This window comes from Dendropsophus ebraccatus, chromosome 3 (assembly GCF_027789765.1).
Source record: "Dendropsophus ebraccatus isolate aDenEbr1 chromosome 3, aDenEbr1.pat, whole genome shotgun sequence".
NCBI lineage: Eukaryota > Metazoa > Chordata > Amphibia > Anura > Hylidae > Dendropsophus > Dendropsophus ebraccatus.
In genome coordinates, this window is record NC_091456.1 from 19,240,185 (window position 1) to 19,258,524 (window position 18,340).

General features: G+C 45.1%; 1 long non-coding RNA gene across 1 annotated transcript; it reads right to left on the bottom strand.

Moving 5' to 3' along the window:
* Positions 1 to 3,112: 3,112 nt before the first annotated feature.
* LOC138786962 (uncharacterized) lies at positions 3,113 to 8,838 on the bottom strand. The gene is made up of 4 exons (XR_011362267.1): positions 8,788 to 8,838; positions 6,663 to 6,786; positions 4,181 to 4,216; positions 3,113 to 3,361 (listed from the first exon to the last, which is right to left on the bottom strand). It is a non-coding gene; the product is annotated as an uncharacterized lncRNA (long non-coding RNA).
* Between the last annotated feature and the right edge of the window lie 9,502 nt (positions 8,839 to 18,340).

The window sequence follows — 18,340 nt, forward strand, 5'->3', positions numbered from 1 at the left end:
GTAAGAAATGAACCAGACCACTGTTTCCGGCCGGAAGGCTGTAACTTACGCCGGTAGCGTATCGCGCGAATCCGTACGAAGTGGTGATTTCTTCATTTTTCCACTCTTCTATGCCACTCCAAAAGGTTCTGTGGGGTGTCCGGGGCTAGGCGAAGATTTCCAAGTAAAAGACCGCTGTCAGATCGCTTCGTAGGGGGCTCAGGAAGCGTACGCATCCGGCCGCACATTGAATATTCGCACGCCCGTCGTTTCAGCCGCACATGTACGGCGCCGTACGAAATGCGTACGGATTCGTACGCAGTGTGAACATAGCCCTAAGCTGTACACACAATTTAGTAGTACGGTCACCAGAGAATTATGCAAAAATTAGGTTATTAGGGGGTTAAAGGGGCCAGGTCCCATACACGGTGCAGTTCCTCTGCGTGTATAGGACCCATTCAGCTTCACAATATAGTATGGGACCCATTCACAGTTCAGGATCCGCAGCGGATTTCGCTGCAAACTGGCAGCGTGAAATCCCCTGCGTATCCGGTACTTTTGAAGCTACCCTTTTACTACAATCACAAAGTGACTGCATTTCTCTTAACATTTCTTTTTCTCTCTGGTATCTCGCAGACACTCAAAGTAACATCATTTAGTCCCTATCTGTGGTAAATACCCTGATTTGAAGAAAGAGAAGCAGGCACTCACCCCAGAGCTGCTGTCTGTGTATTAGGCTTTACTTGCTTCCAATGGTAATCATAGGGAGGAAAGGAAGGAAGGAGCAAGTCATCTGACCAGAAGATGGACTAGCTGTCCAAAATGGCTGTTGCATCCAGGTGTATCTCTGCTCCTTCCATCCCACCCTCCCCATGATTACCATTGAAAGCAAGTAAAGCCTAATACACAGACAGCAGCTCTAGGGTGAGTGCCTGCTTCTCTTTCTTCATGTGTATGGATACAGTGTTGCACCACCCAGCTGTAACTAACTACATTAAGGAATATCATCTACTTGTGGTTTACTTGTCAGACGTCTTCTCCCGTATCTGGGGACTGTTAACTCCGCTGGTGCCGAGATGTCTTCTTCTGCTTTGTAACACCTTGACTTGTTGTCTCGTCCTCTTCTCGCTGTCAGACTGGAGAGATCAGAGCTCTGGTTAGAACTTTACATGTATCAACTGTGATGTCATTAGCTGTGGTGTCATGTTACATGTGAAACCAGCATCCCATAATTGTGCTTGTTCCATCCCATAATTGTGTTTATACAGCAAAATACCATCATTATAACTGTCTCTCTGTTGCCCATAGCAACCAATCACACGGTTTCATTGTATCAAAACTATATGAGACATGAAAGCTGAGCAGTGACTGGTTGCTATGGGCAACGAAAAGGATCTTATTATATGACAACTTGATAAATCTCTCCATTAAATATCATCATGGTAAAAATAAAAAACTATGGGGAAGATTTATTAAGCAGTCTTCCAGTAACAATGTCCTTTGTTGCCCATAGCGACCAATCACAGCTCAGCTTACAAATATGCATGAGTTCTAATCAAATAAACGCTGAGCTGTGATTGGTCGCTATGGGCGATAAAGGACATTGTTACCAGAAAATTGCTTGATAAATCTCCCCAATTTATTTCCCTGCCTTTTCTCTAACATCATTTAGTGCCTATCTGGGGTAACTACTGAACCTTGACTTGTTGTCTCGTCCTCTTCTCACTGTGGTACTTGAGAGATCCGAGCTCTGGTTAGAACTTTACATGTATCAGCTGTGATGTCATTGGCTGTGATGTCATGTAACTGTGATACCAGCATCCCATAATTGCCCTTGATCCATTCCATAATTGCGCTCGTTCCATCCCATAATTGCCCTTGTTCCATCCCATAATTGCACTTGTTTACTCCCATAATTGTGTTTGGTTCATCCCATAATTGCACTTGATCCATCCCATAATTGCCCTTGTTCCATCCCATAATTGCACTTGATCCATCCCATAATTGCGCTTGTTCCATCCCATAATTGCACTTGTTTACTCCCATAATTGCGCTTGATCCATCCCATAATTGCACTTGTTTCCTCCCATAATTGCGCTTGTTCCATCCCATAATTGCGCTTGATCCATCCCATAATAGCGCTTGATCCATCCCATAATTGTCCTTGTTCCATCCCATAATTGCGCTTGTTCCATCCCATAATTGCCCTTGATCCAACCCATAATTGTCCTTGTTCCATCCCATAATTGCACTTGATCCATCCCATAATTGCGCTTGTTCCATCCCATAATTGTCCTTGTTCCATCCCATAATTGCGCTTGATCCATCCCATAATTGCACTTGTTTACTCCCATAATTGCGTTGTTCCATCCCATAATTGCGCTTGATCCATCCCATAATTGCGCTTGATCCATCCCATAATTGCACTTGTTTCCTCCCATAATTGCGCTTGATCCATCCCATAATTGCGCTTGATCCATCCCATAATTGCCCTTATTCCATCCCATAATTGCCCTTGTTCCATCCCATAATTGCACTTGTTTCCTCCCATAATTGTGCTAGTTCCATCCCATAATTGTGCTAGTTCCATCCCATAATTGCCCTTGTTCCATCCCATAATTGCCCTTGTTCCATCCCATAATTGCCCTTGTTCCATCCCATAATTGCCCTTGTTCCATCCCATAATTGCCCTTGTTCCATCCCATAATTGCCCTTGTTCCATCCCATAATTGCACTTGTTCCATCCCATAATTGCCCTTGTTCCATCCCATAATTGCCCTTGTTCCATCCCATAATTGCACTTGTTCCATCCCATAATTGCCCTTGTTCCATCCCATAATTGTAATTGTTCCATCCTATAATTGTACTTGTTCCGTCCCATAATTGCGCTTGTTCCTTCCCCTAATTGCACTTGTTCCATCCCATAATTGTACTTGTTCCGTCCCATAATTGTACTTGTTCCGTCCCATAATTGCGCTTGTTCCATCCCATAATTGTACTTGTTCCGTCCCATAATTGCGCTTGTTCCATCCCATAATTGTACTTGTTCCATCCCATAATTGCACTTGTTCCATCCCATAATTGCGCTTGTTCCATCCCATAATTGTTCTTATACAGTAAATACCATCATTACAACTATCAGTTTATATACAGCCACATATCTGCGGGTTATTACAAAGCAATATCCTGTGTATCCGCCTGTATATACAGCAGCACCTCCTCATTATTTGGGATGAAAAGACACTGAGGGAGATTTATCAGGCCGTCTTATAGTAAGATTCTTCTCCCGTATCTGGGGACTGTTAACTCCGCTGGTGCCGAGATGTCTTCTTCTGCTTTGTAACACCTTGACTTGTTGTCTCGTCCTCTTCTCGCTGTCAGACTGGAGAGATCAGAGCTCTGGTTAGAACTTTACATGTATCAACTGTGATGTCATTAGCTGTGGTGTCATGTTACATGTGAAACCAGCATCCCATAATTGTGCTTGTTCCATCCCATAATTGTGTTTATACAGCAAAATACCATCATTATAACTGTCTCTCTGTTGCCCATAGCAACCAATCACACGGTTTCATTGTATCAAAGCTATATGAGACATGAAAGCTGAGCAGTGACTGGTTGCTATGGGCAACGAAAAGGATCTTATTATATGACAACTTGATAAATCTCTCCATTAAATATCATCATGGTAAAAATAAAAAACTATGGGGAAGATTTATTAAGCAGTCTTCCAGTAAGGCTAGGTTCACACTGCGTTTTCAGCATCCGTTTAACGCATCCGTTTTTTGCAAAAAACGCATGAAAAACGGATTGCAAAAAACTGATTCATTTGTGTGCATCCGTTTTTCCATTGACTTCATTATAAAAAAAACGGATCCGTTTTTTTTTGACAGACCAAAACGGACAATAAAACGTTGCTGACCCTATTTTTCTGGACGTTAAAAAAAACGGATCCGTTAAACGGATGCTGAAAACGCAGTGTAAACCTAGCCTAACAATGTCCTTTGTTGCCCATAGCGACCAATCACAGCTCAGCTTACAAATATGCATGAGTTCTAATAAAATAAACGCTGAGCTGTGATTGGTCGCTATGGGCGATAAAGGACATTGTTACCAGAAAATTGCTTGAGAAATCTCGCCTATTTATTTCCCTGCCTTTTCTCTAACATCATTTAGTGCCTATCTGGGGTAACTACTGAACCTTGACTTGTTGTCTCGTCCTCTTCTCGCTGTCAGACTGGAGAGATCCGAGCTCTGGTTAGAACTTTACATGTATCAGCTGTGATGTCATTAGCTGTGATGTCATGTAACTGTGATACCAGCATCCCATAATTGCCCTTGATCCATCCCATAATTGCACTTGATCCATCCCATAATTGCGCTTGTTCCATCCCATAATTGCCCTTGTTCCATCCCATAATTGCACTTGATCCATCCCATAATTGCGCTTGTTCCATCCCATAATTGCGCTTGTTCCATCCCATAATTGCACTTGTTTCCTCCCATAATTGCGCTAGATCCATCCCATAATTGCACTTGATCCATCCCATAATTGCGCTTGTTCCATCCCATAATTGCGCTTGTTCCATCCCATAATTGCGCTTGATCCATCCCATAATTGTCCTTGTTCCATCCCATAATTGCACTTGATCCATCCCATAATTGCCCTTGTTCCATTACATAATTGCACTTGTTCCATCCCATAATTGCCCTTGTTCCATCCCATAATTGCCCTTGTTCCATTACATAATTGCACTTGTTCCATCCCATAATTGCGCTTGTTCCATCCCATAATTGCGCTTGTTCCATCCCATAATTGTTCTTATACAGTAAATACCATCATTACAACTATCAGTTTATATACAGCCACATATCTGCGGGTTATTACAAAGCAATATCCTGTGTATCCGCCTGTATATACAGCAGCACCTCCTCATTATTTGGGGTGAAAAGACACTGAGGGAGATTTATCAGGCCGTCTTATAGTAAGATTCTCTCCGTTGCCCATAGCAACCAATCACACAGTTTCATTGTATCCAAGCTATATGAGAGATGAAAGCTTTGCAGTGACTGGTTGCTATGGGCAACACAAAGACTCTTATTATATGACAGCCTGATAAATCTCTCCATTGAACATCATTATTATAAAAATTAAAACTATGGGGAAGATTTATCAAGCAGTAACAATCTCCTTTGTTGCCCATTGCGACCAATCACAGCCCAGCTTACAAATATGCATGAGTTCTAGTAAAATGAAAATTGAGCTGTGATTGGTCGCTATCGGCAACAAAGGACGTTGTTACCAGGAAATTGTGCCTATCTGGGGTAAATACTGAACCTTGACTTGTTGTCTGGTCCTCTTCAAGCTGTGGTACTGGAGAGATCCGAGCTCTGGTTAGAACTTTACATGTATCAGCTGTGATGTCATTAGCTGTGATGTCATGTAACTGTGATACCAGCATCCCATAATTGCCCTTGTTCCATCCCATAATTGCGTTCATTCAGCAAGTACTATCACTCAGCTGGCCCTGAATCTTAAGGCTAGGTTCACACTACGTAAGCTTCCGGCCGTAGTGCGCTCCGTGAATATGCGGCTGGAAACTGAGGTAGTTAGCGTACAATGCAAAGCATACGATCCCGGCCGCACAGTTCACACTTCGTACGAATGTACGCCCGGATCGTATACGGCGCCGTAAGAAATGAACCAGACCATTGTTTCCGGCCGGAAGGCTGTAACTTACGCCGGTAGCGTATCACGCAAATCCGTACGAAGTGGTGATTTCTTCATTTTTCCACTCTTCTATGCCGCTCCAAAAGGTTCTGTGGGGTGTCCGGGGCTAGGCGAAGATTTCCAAGTAAAAGACCGCTGTCAGATCGCTTCGTAGGGGGCTCAGGAAGCGTACGCATCCGGCCGCACATCGAATATTCGCACGCCCGTCGTTTCAGCCGCACATGTACGGCGCCGTACGAAATGCGTACGGATTCGTACGCAGTGTGAACATAGCCCTAAGCTGTACACACAATTTAGTAGTACGGTCACCAGAGAATTATGCAAAAATTAGGTTATTAGGGGGTTAAAGGGGCCAGGTCCCATACACGGTGCAGTTCCTCTGCGTGTATAGGACCCATTCAGCTTCACAATATAGTATGGGACCCATTCACAGTTCAGGATCCGCAGCGGATTTCGCTGCAAACTGGCAGCGTGAAATCCGCTGCGTATCCGGTACTTTTGAAGCTACCCTTTTACTACAATCACAAAGTGACTGCATTTCTCTTAACATTTCTTTTTCTCTCTGGTATTTCGCAGACACTCAAAGTAACATCATTTAGTCCCTATCTGTGGTAAATACCCTGATTTGAAGAAAGAGAAGCAGGCACTCACCCCAGAGCTGCTGTCTGTGTATTAGGCTTTACTTGCTTCCAATGGTAATCATAGGGAGGAAAGGAAGGAAGGAGCAAGTCATCTGACCAGAAGATGGACTAGCTGTCCAAAATGGCTGTTGCATCCAGGTGTATCCCTGCTCCTTCCATCCCTCCCTCCCCATGATTACCATTGAAAGCAAGTAAAGCCTAATACACAGACAGCAGCTCTGGGGTGAGTGCCTGCTTCTCTTTCTTCATGTGTATGGATACAGTGTTGCACCACCCAGCTGTAACTAACTACATTAAGGAATATCATCTACTTGTGGTTTACTTGTCAGACGTCTTCTCCCGTATCTGGGGACTGTTAACTCCGCTGGTGCCGAGATGTCTTCTTCTGCTTTGTAACACCTTGACTTGTTGTCTGGTCCTCTTCTCGCTGTCAGACTGGAGAGATCAGAGCTCTGGTTAGAAATTTACATGTATCAACTGTGATGTCATTAGCTGTGGTGTCATATTACATGTGAAACCAGCATCCCATAATTGTGCTTGTTCCATCCCATAATTGTGTTTATACAGCAAAATACCATCATTATAACTGTCTCTCTGTTGCCCATAGCAACCAATCACACGGTTTCATTGTATCAAAGCTATATGAGACATGAAAGCTGAGCAGTGACTGGTTGCTATGGGCAACGAAAAGGATCTTATTATATGACAACTTGATAAATCTCTCCATTAAATATCATCATGGTAAAAATAAAAAACTATGGGGAAGATTTATTAAGCAGTCTTCCAGTAAGGCTAGGTTCACACTGCGTTTTCAGCATCCGTTTAACGCATCCGTTTTTTGCAAAAAACGCATGAAAAACGGATTGCAAAAAAACTGATTCATTTGTGTGCATCCGTTTTTCCATTGACTTCATTATAAAAAAAACGGATCCGTTTTTTTTTGACAGACCAAAACGGACAATAAAACGTTGCTGACCCTATTTTTCTGGACGTTAAAAAAAACGGATCCGTTAAACGGATGCTGAAAACGCAGTGTAAACCTAGCCTAACAATGTCCTTTGTTGCCCATAGCGACCAATCACAGCTCAGCTTACAAATATGCATGAGTTCTAATAAAATAAACGCTGAGCTGTGATTGGTCGCTATGGGCGATAAAGGACATTGTTACCAGAAAATTGCTTGAGAAATCTCGCCTATTTATTTCCCTGCCTTTTCTCTAACATCATTTAGTGCCTATCTGGGGTAACTACTGAACCTTGACTTGTTGTCTCGTCCTCTTCTCGCTGTCAGACTGGAGAGATCCGAGCTCTGGTTAGAACTTTACATGTATCAGCTGTGATGTCATTAGCTGTGATGTCATGTAACTGTGATACCAGCATCCCATAATTGCCCTTGATCCATCCCATAATTATCCTTGTTCCATCCCATAATTGCACTTGATCCATCCCTTAATTGCGCTTGATGCATCCCATAATTGCCCTTGTTCCATCCCATAATTGCGCTTGTTTACTCCCATAATTGTGTTTGGTTCATCCCATAATTGCACTTGATCCATCCCATAATTGCACTTGTTCCATCCCATAATTGCACTTGTTCCATCCCATAATTGCGCTTGATCCATCCCATAATTGCGCTTGATCCATCCCATAATTGCGCTTGATCCATCCCATAATTGCCCTTATTCCATCCCATAATTGCGCTTGATCCATCCCATAATTGCACTTGTTCCATCCCATAATTGCGCTTGTTCCGTCCCATAATTGCGCTTGTTCCATCCCATAATTGTACTTGTTCCGTCCCATAATTGCACTTGTTCCATCCCATAATTGCGCTTGTTCCGTCCCATAATTGCGCTTGTTCCATCCCATAATTGCGCTTGTTCCGTCCCATAATTGCACTTGTTCCATCCCATAATTGTTCTTATACAGTAAATACCATCATTACAACTATCAGTTTATATACAGCCACATATCTGCGGGTTATTACAAAGCAATATCCTGTGTATCCGCCTGTATATACAGCAGCACCTCCTCATTATTTGGGGTGAAAAGACACTGAGGGAGATTTATCAGGCCGTCTTATAGTAAGATTCTCTCCGTTGCCCATAGCAACCAATCACACAGTTTCATTGTATCCAAGCTATATGAGAGATGAAAGCTTTGCAGTGACTGGTTGCTATGGGCAACACAAAGACTCTTATTATATGACAGCCTGATAAATCTCTCCATTGAACATCATTATTATAAAAATTAAAACTATGGGGAAGATTTATCAAGCAGTAACAATCTCCTTTGTTGCCCATTGCGACCAATCACAGCTCAGCTTACAAATATACATGAGTTCTAGTAAAATGAAAATTGAGCTGTGATTGGTCGCTATCGGCAACAAAGGACGTTGTTACCAGAAAATTGTGCCTATCTGGGGTAAATACTGAACCTTGACTTGTTGTCTGGTCCTCTTCAAGCTGTGGTACTGGAGAGATCCGAGCTCTGGTTAGAACTTTACATGTATCAGCTGTGATGTCATTAGCTGTGATGTCATGTAACTGTGATACCAGCATCCCATAATTGCCCTTGTTCCATCCCATAATTGGGTTCATTCAGCAAGTACTATCACTCAGCTGGCCCTGAATCTTAAGGCTAGGTTCACACTACGTAAGCTTCCGGCCGTAGTGCGCTCCGTGAATATGCGGCTGGAAACTGACGTAGTTAGCGTACAATGCAAAGTATACGATCGCGGCCGCACAGTTCGCACTTTGTACGAATGTACGCCCGGATCGTATACGGCGCCGTAAGAAATGAACCAGACCATTGTTTCCGGCCGGAAGGCTGTAACTTACGCCGGTAGCGTATCGCGCGAATCCGTACGAAGTGGTGATTTCTTCATTTTTCAACTCTTCTATGCCGCTCCAAAAGGTTCTGTGGGGTGTCCGGGGCTAGGCGAAGATTTCCAAGTAAAAGACCGCTGTCAGATCGCTTCGTAGGGGGCTCAGGAAGCGTAAGTAGGCTACGGGCGTACGTTCGCATTGCGTACGCATCCGGCCGCACATCGAATATTCGCACGCCCGTCGTTTCAGCCGCACATGTACGGCGCCGTACGAAATGCATACGGATTCGTACGCAGTGTGAACATAGCCCTAAGCTGTACACACAATTTAGTAGTACGGTCACCAGAGAATTATGCAAAAATTAGTCACTTTTTTGCATTGTTCACCACTTGCACCATCTTTTAAAGTGGGTGGAGCTTATGTGAGCCATATGTATTTTTTTTTCACTGGCTCCTACTCTACGGAATTGGACAAAGATGCTATTCCATCCATCCTAAAATTTAATGGAAACCCCAAAAGAAAACACCAAAATATCACAATTTTTGGCTTCCATCCGGGGAACAATTTAACCCCTTAACGACATCGGGCGTAAACTTACGCCCTCGCGCCCTGGTACTTGGCGCATCAGGGCGTAAATTTACGCCCGATGTTTCCCCGATCGCTGCATGTTCGCACACAGCGATCGGGAAAGATGGCCTGCTATAAATCATAGCAGGCCATCTTAGCTTCACGGCACGGGGGGTGGTTAACACCCCCCGTGCTTACGATCGCCGCTATAGGCTGATCAATTCAGATCAGCCAATAGCGGCGATCGGAACCTTTCCGGGTCATCGGCAACCCGATGACCCGGAAAAAAATGGCGGTCGGTGCTGTCCGAGGACGGCACGGACCGCCATTACTGTAAAAAGTAATGGTGATCGCCGTGCCACCGGCCCGATCGCCGTGAACGGCCGCCCGGCCGTTCACGGCGATCGGGCCGGTGGCACGGCGATCAGAGTCCCACAAAATAGTAAATACCTGCCCTGGACCCCTCAGCTAGGTAGCCGAGGGGTCCAGAGCAGGTATTTGTACATTACTCACCTGTCCCGGGCTCCTGATCGGCGTCTTCCGGGTTCGCGGCGTCCTCGTCTTCGTTCGGGTCTTCGGCTTCCTCCGTGACGTCACGTTCGGCTTCTCTCGGCTATTTTCGGCTCCAGCGTCGGCTTTTTCCGTATTTTGCGCTCTGCTGCCCTCTAGCGGCTGATATGTGTAATACACTTATCAGCAGCTACAGGGATGTTCAGAATGTAGAAATTTTTTTTTTTTTTTTCAAATTTTTTTTTTTCTATTTTCCGCACCCTATCGCCGCTGAGTGTTGATCAGCATTGCACGAAAGTGCGCTGCTAATCAGCAACTCCTCCTTTTTGGCGTAGGGTGTTTTTTTTCTATATTCTACTGCCACGGTCTGCTGATAAGTGCCGCACATAAGTGCGGCATTTATCAGCAACTCCTTTGTTGGCGTAGTTTTTTTTTTTATACTTACTGTAAAAAAACACGTAAAAAACACTACAGTACACCACACTACATTGAATAAAGTTTGACACTACACCACTACATACCCCATATACTAGTCCCCATATAAAGATGGCCCCCAGGGTGTTTTCGGCGTCAGAGGGATAAGTTATTATTGCCTCCGACACCGAAACAGCCAGTGAGGATGAATGGGGGGATCCTTCTTTCCTCCATTCATCCTCATCATCCAGTGACGTGTCTGGGGGTAGCGTAGCGTATGCTGCCTCCCAGACACGTCTTTTCCGCCAGTACCGTCCCAATAAGAGATGACGGTATGGTGTGAAATTCTACAAACTGTGTGAGCGTACCTCAGGGTACACTTACAGATATAGGGAACGTGCACACTGCGGAATGGCAAAGGATAACCCTTTGTGCATTCCGCAGCTGGCACCCGCCGGCGGACTGATGCGGGCGCATGTCTCTACCCGTGTCATAGACTCCATTCTATGCACGGGCGGATTCCATCGTCCGTCCAAAGAATGAATACGTTGGACGGAGAGCGGAATCCGCCCGTGCATAGAATGGAGTCTATGACACGGATGGAGACGTGCGCCCGCATCAGTCCGCCGGTGGGTGCCAACTGCGGAATGCACGAAGGGTTATCTGTCGCGATTCCGCAGTGTGCACGTACCCTTAGAGTGTATGTAGGAAGGGACACCCGAATCCAGCCCCAGATGCCCCCAGATGCCCCCCCATCCTCGGAACAAGTGGGAAGATCGTCCGGGAACTGATCTTCCCACTGCTGGATAAAGGTCACCACCTGTACGGGGATAACTTTTATACCAGCACCCCCTCTTCTGGTCCCTCGCTGCCTTGTAGCTTGCGGCACGATCCGAAAATATCAGAAGCAGTAATAGAGCCCTAATATTTAGCAGCCATGGAGCGGCCCCAGCGCTTCTGGATATGAAGGACCCCGGATCGCACCAGGGCAACATTTTCCAGGTGACGTCCCCCACACTGGAGAACGGGAGACCCCAGAAGAAGTGCAGAGTGTGGGGTAACAGGGGGATCAGGAAGGACACCATTTTCCAGTGTGACGCCTGTCCTGATCGCCCCGGCCTCTGCATACTGGATCGCTCCAAGGCGCACCACACGTCATTGGAGTTCTACATTATCTAAATTCCGTCCCTTATTCCTATTTCAGGGGTCACGTTGATCCAGGGATTATTCTGATCGCCATTATGGAGTCGGGAAGGAATTTTTCCCCTGTGATGAGGCTACTGTCGTCTGCCTCACGAGGGTTTTTTGCCTTCCTCTGGATCAACACAGGTTGAGTTTGATGGACACCTGTCATTTTCAACCTTATAAACTAATAATTGGCCTAATACCCCCAAATAAATTAGAATTGTCCCTTTTCCCCAGCTAAGTAGGTATGGCCGCCATTCCCATTAGAGGATGCCATGATGCAATTACAAAGCCTCTGTGCGGCCAGGACAGTAGAAACCCCCCACAAGTGACCCCATTCTGCAAACTACACCCCATAAGGAATCTAACAAGGGGGGCAGCGGGGATATGGCCCCCTGGTGACGGCCACATTTGGGACGTGAAAATGAAAAAAATGGTATTTTTTATTTTCTCGGCACATATTCTACGTAAGTGCCCGTCACCAGTGGGGTCCATATGCTCACTGCACCCCTTGTTAGATTCCTTATGGGGTGTAGTTTCCAGAATGGGGTCACTTGTCGGGGGTTTCTACTGACTGGGCAGCACAGGAGCTTTGTAATTGCGACATGGCCTCCATCCTCCATTCCAGCCTCTAAATGGCGCTCTGTCCCTTTGGTGGCTTGCCCTGTGCCCATATAGCACATTATGCCCACATGTGGGGTATTTACGTACTCAGGGGAAACTACCCTACACGTTTTGTGTTCATTTTCTTTTTTAACCCCTTGTGGAAATGGAAAAAAATCAAGGCTAGACCAATATTTAGTGTAATTTTTGTAAAATTTTTACTCTAAATCATTAATCTTGTCATGATTTTTTCATTTTCACAAGGGGTTAAAAGATTAAAAAAAAACATTTAATGTGTAGCGCAATCTCCCCTGAGTACGGAAATACCCCACATGTGGACATAAAGCGCCATGCGGGTGCAGGGTAAGCCTCCAAAGAGAAGGAGCGCCATTTCGTTTTTGAAGGCTGGATTTGGATGGAATGGATTTCGAGGGGCCATGTTGCATTCAAAAGGCCCCTGTGTTGCCAAGACAGTTGAAACCCCCCACAAGTGACCCCATTATGGAAACTGCACCCCTCAAGGAATGTAACAAGGGGTGTAGTGAGCATATGGACCCCACTGGTGACGGGCACAAATGTGGAACAATGTGGCGTGAAAATGAAATATAAAATTTTTTACACTATAATGTTGGTTTAGCCTTGAATTTATCATTTTCACAAGGGGTTAAAAGAGGGAAAAAAAACAAAATGTGTAGAGCAATTTCCCCCGATACCCCAATTTCCGTAAATACCCCACATCTGGACATAAAGCGCCATGTGGGCGCAGGGCAAGCCTCCGAAGGGAAGGAGCGCCATTTGGATTTTGGAGGTTGGATTTGGCTAGAATGGATGATGAACGCCATGTCGCATTTACAGAGCCCTCGTGCTGCCAAAACACTGGAAACCCCCCACAAGTGACCCCATTCTGGAAACTGCACCCCTCAGGGAATCTAACAAGGGGTGCAGTGAGGATATGGACCCCTTGATGATGGGCACATTTGTGCCATGAAAGTGAAAAAATGAAATTTTTCCCTTTCACGTCACATTGTTCCACATTTGTGCCCGTCACCAGTGGGGTCCATATGCTCACTGAACCCCTTGTTAGATTCCTTGAGGGGTGTAGTTTCCAGAATGGAGTCACTTGTGGGGGGTTTCCAGTGTCTTGGCAGCACGAGGGCTCTGTAAATGCGACATGGCCCTTGAAATCCTTTTCAGTGAAATTCAGCTTCCAAAAGCCAATTGGCGCTCCTTCCCTTTGGAGGCTCGTCCTGCGCCCCCTTGGCACTTTATCGCCACATGTGGGGTATTTCCGTACTCGGGAGAAACTGCGCTACACATTTTTTGTCTTTTTTTCCCTCTTATCCTTTTTTCAAGCCATATTGTTCTGAAAATCTGTGAAGCACCTGTGGGGTGCAGATGCTCACCGCACCCCTTGTTACATTCCTTGAGGGGTGTAGTTTTCTAAATGGTGTCCCTTTAGGGGTGTTTTTTAGGTTTTGGCACCCCAGAGCCTCTGCCAACCTGAAGTGGTACAGTCAGAAATGACCAAATATATGAAATTCACTAGGCGCTCACTTATATCTGAGGCTTGTGGTTGCGTCAAATAGCGCAATAGGGTCACATATGGGGTATTTCTATAAACTGCAGAAACGGGACAATAATTATTGGGGTGCATTTCTCTGGTAATAGGTTTATAATTATGAAAAATATTGGATTACAATAAAATCTCTGCACAGAAAATTAAAATTTTCAAATTTCTTACACACTTGGCTTTTATTTCTGTGACTCCCCTAAAGGGTTAAAACACTTTCTGGATATGCTTTTGCAGAGTGTGGGGGGTGCAGTTTCTGAAATGGGGTGCTTTGTTGGGCTTTCTAACATACAGGCCCCTTAAATACACTTTAACTGGGTTCACACTATGTATATTTGAGGCTGTATGTTTGAGGCTGTATAGCAACCAAAACCAGGAGTGGATTAAAAACACAGAAAGGCTCTGTTCACACAATGTTGAAATTGAGTGGATGGCCGCCATATAATGGCAAATATGTGCTGTTATTTTAAAACAACGGCTGTTATATTGAAATAATGGCCGTTATTTACCGTTATATGGCGGTCATCCACTCAATTTCAACATTGTGTGATCAGATCCTTTCTGTGTTTTCAATCCACTCCTGGTTTTGGTTGCTATGAGGACCTGACTTGCAGACCAAATACTGCCTGAAATGTACGTAGTGTGAACCCAGCTAAGTTAACCTGAACAGGTCCCTAAAAATATCTGATTTTGAAATTTTACTGAAAATTTGGAAATTTGCTGCTAATGTTTTAAGCTCCCTATTGTCTAAAAAAAATGAAAGATAGTTTAATAAATGCCGCCAACATAAAGTAGACATGTTGCTAATGCTATTTAATATATAATTTATGTGATATAACCACTTTCTGTATACGCAAAAAAGTTTCAAAGTTGGAAAAATGCATTTTTTCACATTTTTTCACATTATTTGGGTTTTTTTCATAAAGATTTGTTATGAGTATCGACTCCAATTTACCAGAAATGTAAAGTACAATATGTCACGAGAAAACCATCTCAGAATCAGCCGGATAGGTAAAAGCATCCCGAAGTTATTAATGAATAAAGTGACACTGGTCATATTCATAAAATTTGTCTCTGTCATTAAGGCCATTTCAGGCTCTGTCCTTAAGGGGTTAAATACAATAGGGGAGATTTATCAAACATGGTGTAAAGTGAAACTGGCTCAGTTGCCCCTAGCAACCAATCAGATTCCACCTTTCATTTTCCAGAGTCTGTGGGGGATGAAAAGTAAAATCTGATTGGTTGCTAGGGGCAACTGGGCCATTCTCACTTTACACCATGTTTGATAAATCTCTCCCCATGTGCGTTTGGATGTTTCCCGAGGCATACACAAATATGGCATTTAAAAAAAAAAAAGGCTGATTTGCTGATCTATATAAATTTTTTTGCATAATTGTCAGGTTCCACGGCTCCTATTGATTTTAATGGGAGGATTTACTAAATGTTTAACCCACCGATAAGGTCCAGAGCTCTATCTCTGGCATCAGGTACGGCATCCAGTAAAGCTTTTTACAGCTATAGAAAAGTTAGCAGGAAGAGTACAAGGCTGGGAGAAGTTCTGTCTGGGCACTTCTTCTCCCGGTCCTGAGCTCTTCTTAAGGTTATAGCATGGGCATAACTACTACAATATCAGATATAGCGACTACTATGGGGCCTGCCACATCGGGGGGTTCTGTAGCCCACTCCTGCAATACACTGGGCTCCAAGTATGGCATCAAGTATGGTATTGAGAAAGCTATTTACAACTATAAAAGAGGAAGCAGTAATAGCACAGGATCGGGAGAAGTCCTACCGCAGTAACAAAGCAACAGCAGCAAAGCATAGCAGAGCCCTGTAAGCACATACACAGGGCCGTATATACTACTAGGCACCCATGGTCCGGTGCCGAGGGCAGCACCTTTCAGGGGGGGCAGCACCAGGGAGCAGGGGGAAGGAAATAGTTTTTTTGTTTTGTTTTGTTTTATTTTTTAAGTCTGGTGTGGCAGTGTTACCCAGTCACAGTATGGCGGTATTGGTGAGGTCTGGTATGGCAGTGTTATCCAGTCACAGTATAGCAGTATTGGTGAGGTCTGGTATGGTGGTGTTATCCAGTCACAGTATGGCGGTATTGGTGAGGTCTGGTATTGCGGTGTTATCCAGTCACAGAATAGCGGTATTGGTGAGGTCTGGTATGGTGGTGTTATCCAGTCACAGAATAGCGGTATTGGTGAGGTCTGGTATGGTGGTGTTATCCAGTCACAGAATAGCGGTATTGGTGAGGTCTGGTATGGTGGTGTTATCCAGTCACAGTATAGCGGTATTGGTGAGGTTTGGTATGGTGGTATTGATCAGGTCTGGTATGGTGGTTTTATCCAGTCACAGTATGGCAGTATTATTCAGGTCTGGTGTGACCGTGTTATCCAGTCACAGTATGGTGGTGTGGTTCAGGTCTGGTGTGGCAGTGTTATCCAGTCACAGTGTGGCAGTATTGGTCAGGTCTGGTATGGGGGTGTTATCCAGTCACAGTATGGCGGTATTGTTCAGGTCTGGTGTGGTATAGGGTGTTATCCAGTCACAGTATGGCGGTATTGGTCAGGTCTGGTATGGGGGTGTTATCCAGTCACAGTATGGCGGTATTGGTCAGGTCTGGTGTGGCGGTGGTAAATGTGACTCCTGGAGCTATTACTTACCAATCTACCAATACTGTGGTGAGAATTCCTTCAGACAATATGCAGACCGCTCCGACAATGTTTCTCCATGTAGAGAAATGTGTGTGGCCAAAACCAGGCTTCCATTTCTTCCTCAGTAGTCATGTGCTGTTACCAGGATTATTGGCCATACACCTACTGGTTACCGTATGAGGGTCTGGCATCTCCCACATGTGGTGACGTACAGTAAATGTGGGAACCCGGCCGAAGACTGATCAGATATCAATATGATGTTCAGAAACTAGAAAATCATGATTTTAATTGGTGAGTGAAGATGGGGCGTCTGCAGGTGCAGTTCCGGGGCGGCAGCAGCTGGTAATACGGCCCTGGGTACTGTATATATGGGAGCCATCTATAAGGGAGGGGAGGCAACATGCAGGGGGGGGGGGGCATCTATAAGGGGTGGGGAGAAGAGGGGGCAATCTATAAGGGGGAAGAGGGGGCCATCTATAAGGGAGGGTGAGGGGTCATCTATAAGGGGGGGAGGGGGCCATCTATAAGGGGGGGAGAAGAGGGGGCCATCTATAAGGGGGGGAGAGGGAGCCATCTATAAAGGGGGAGGGGCCATCTATCAGGGGGGAAAGGGGGGGCCATCGATAAGGGGGGGAGATGGGGCCATCTATAAGGGGTGGGGGAAGTGGGAGCCATCTATAAGGGGTGGAGGAAGAAGTGACCATCTATGGGGGGGAGGGGGGCCATCTATAAGGGGGGGAAGGGGGCCATCTATAAGGGGGGGAGGGGGCCATCTATAAGGGGTGGGGGAAGAGGGGGCCATCTATAAGGGGGGGAAACATGTATTGGGGGCCAACATGCAGGATGACTGGATGAAGTGATAGTGATGTGTGTACAGTGGATTATTCAGTAGCAGCGGTGGTGTTAGTATGTGGCGGTGTTAGTCAGTATGTGGTGGTAATATTTGTTACTTTTATCCGGTTCTGTGTTTTATTGGTCTTAGAATACTGGATTTGGTCAGTAACAATATGGTGGTGTGGCAGTAATATTTCCCCCCTGTATACTAGTATTATTGGTAATATTGGTTTCAGTGTACAGGATTTGGTCAGTAACAGTATGGCGGTAATATATATGGTGGTAATATTTTCTCTTCCTATATGCTGGTGTTATTGGTAATATCTGTCTTGCGGTACACACACACACACACACACGCATATATATATATATATATATATATATATATCTATCAGTAGCATGTAGCATCACTTGGTCGTGAAAGGGGGGCGGAGGCCCAAGTTGACTTCTTGCACCAGGGCCCAGGAGACATTAGCTACGCCCCTGAGCAGTGCATTATCTCTGGCATGGGGTAAGGCATTCTGGAAACCTATTTACAATTAAAGGGGAACTATCAGCGGATTAGACGAATCGAAACCTGCTGATAGCTCCCTATATTGCCCATGACCCTGAGGAGGAAGGTTTGTGTCTATTTGGCAGTGCTCCTAACAGTGCTCCCAGATGAAGATTACACCGACTAACAAGGGACTGGTGCCGAGGAGGAAGGTAAGACACGTACCTCCTCAGCTTCCAGGGGGCTATCAGCAAACTAGATTCGTCCCCTTTAAAAGATCAAGGAGCAGAGCACAGTGGGGAGAAGCTGTGTCCCCTTCTTTATGC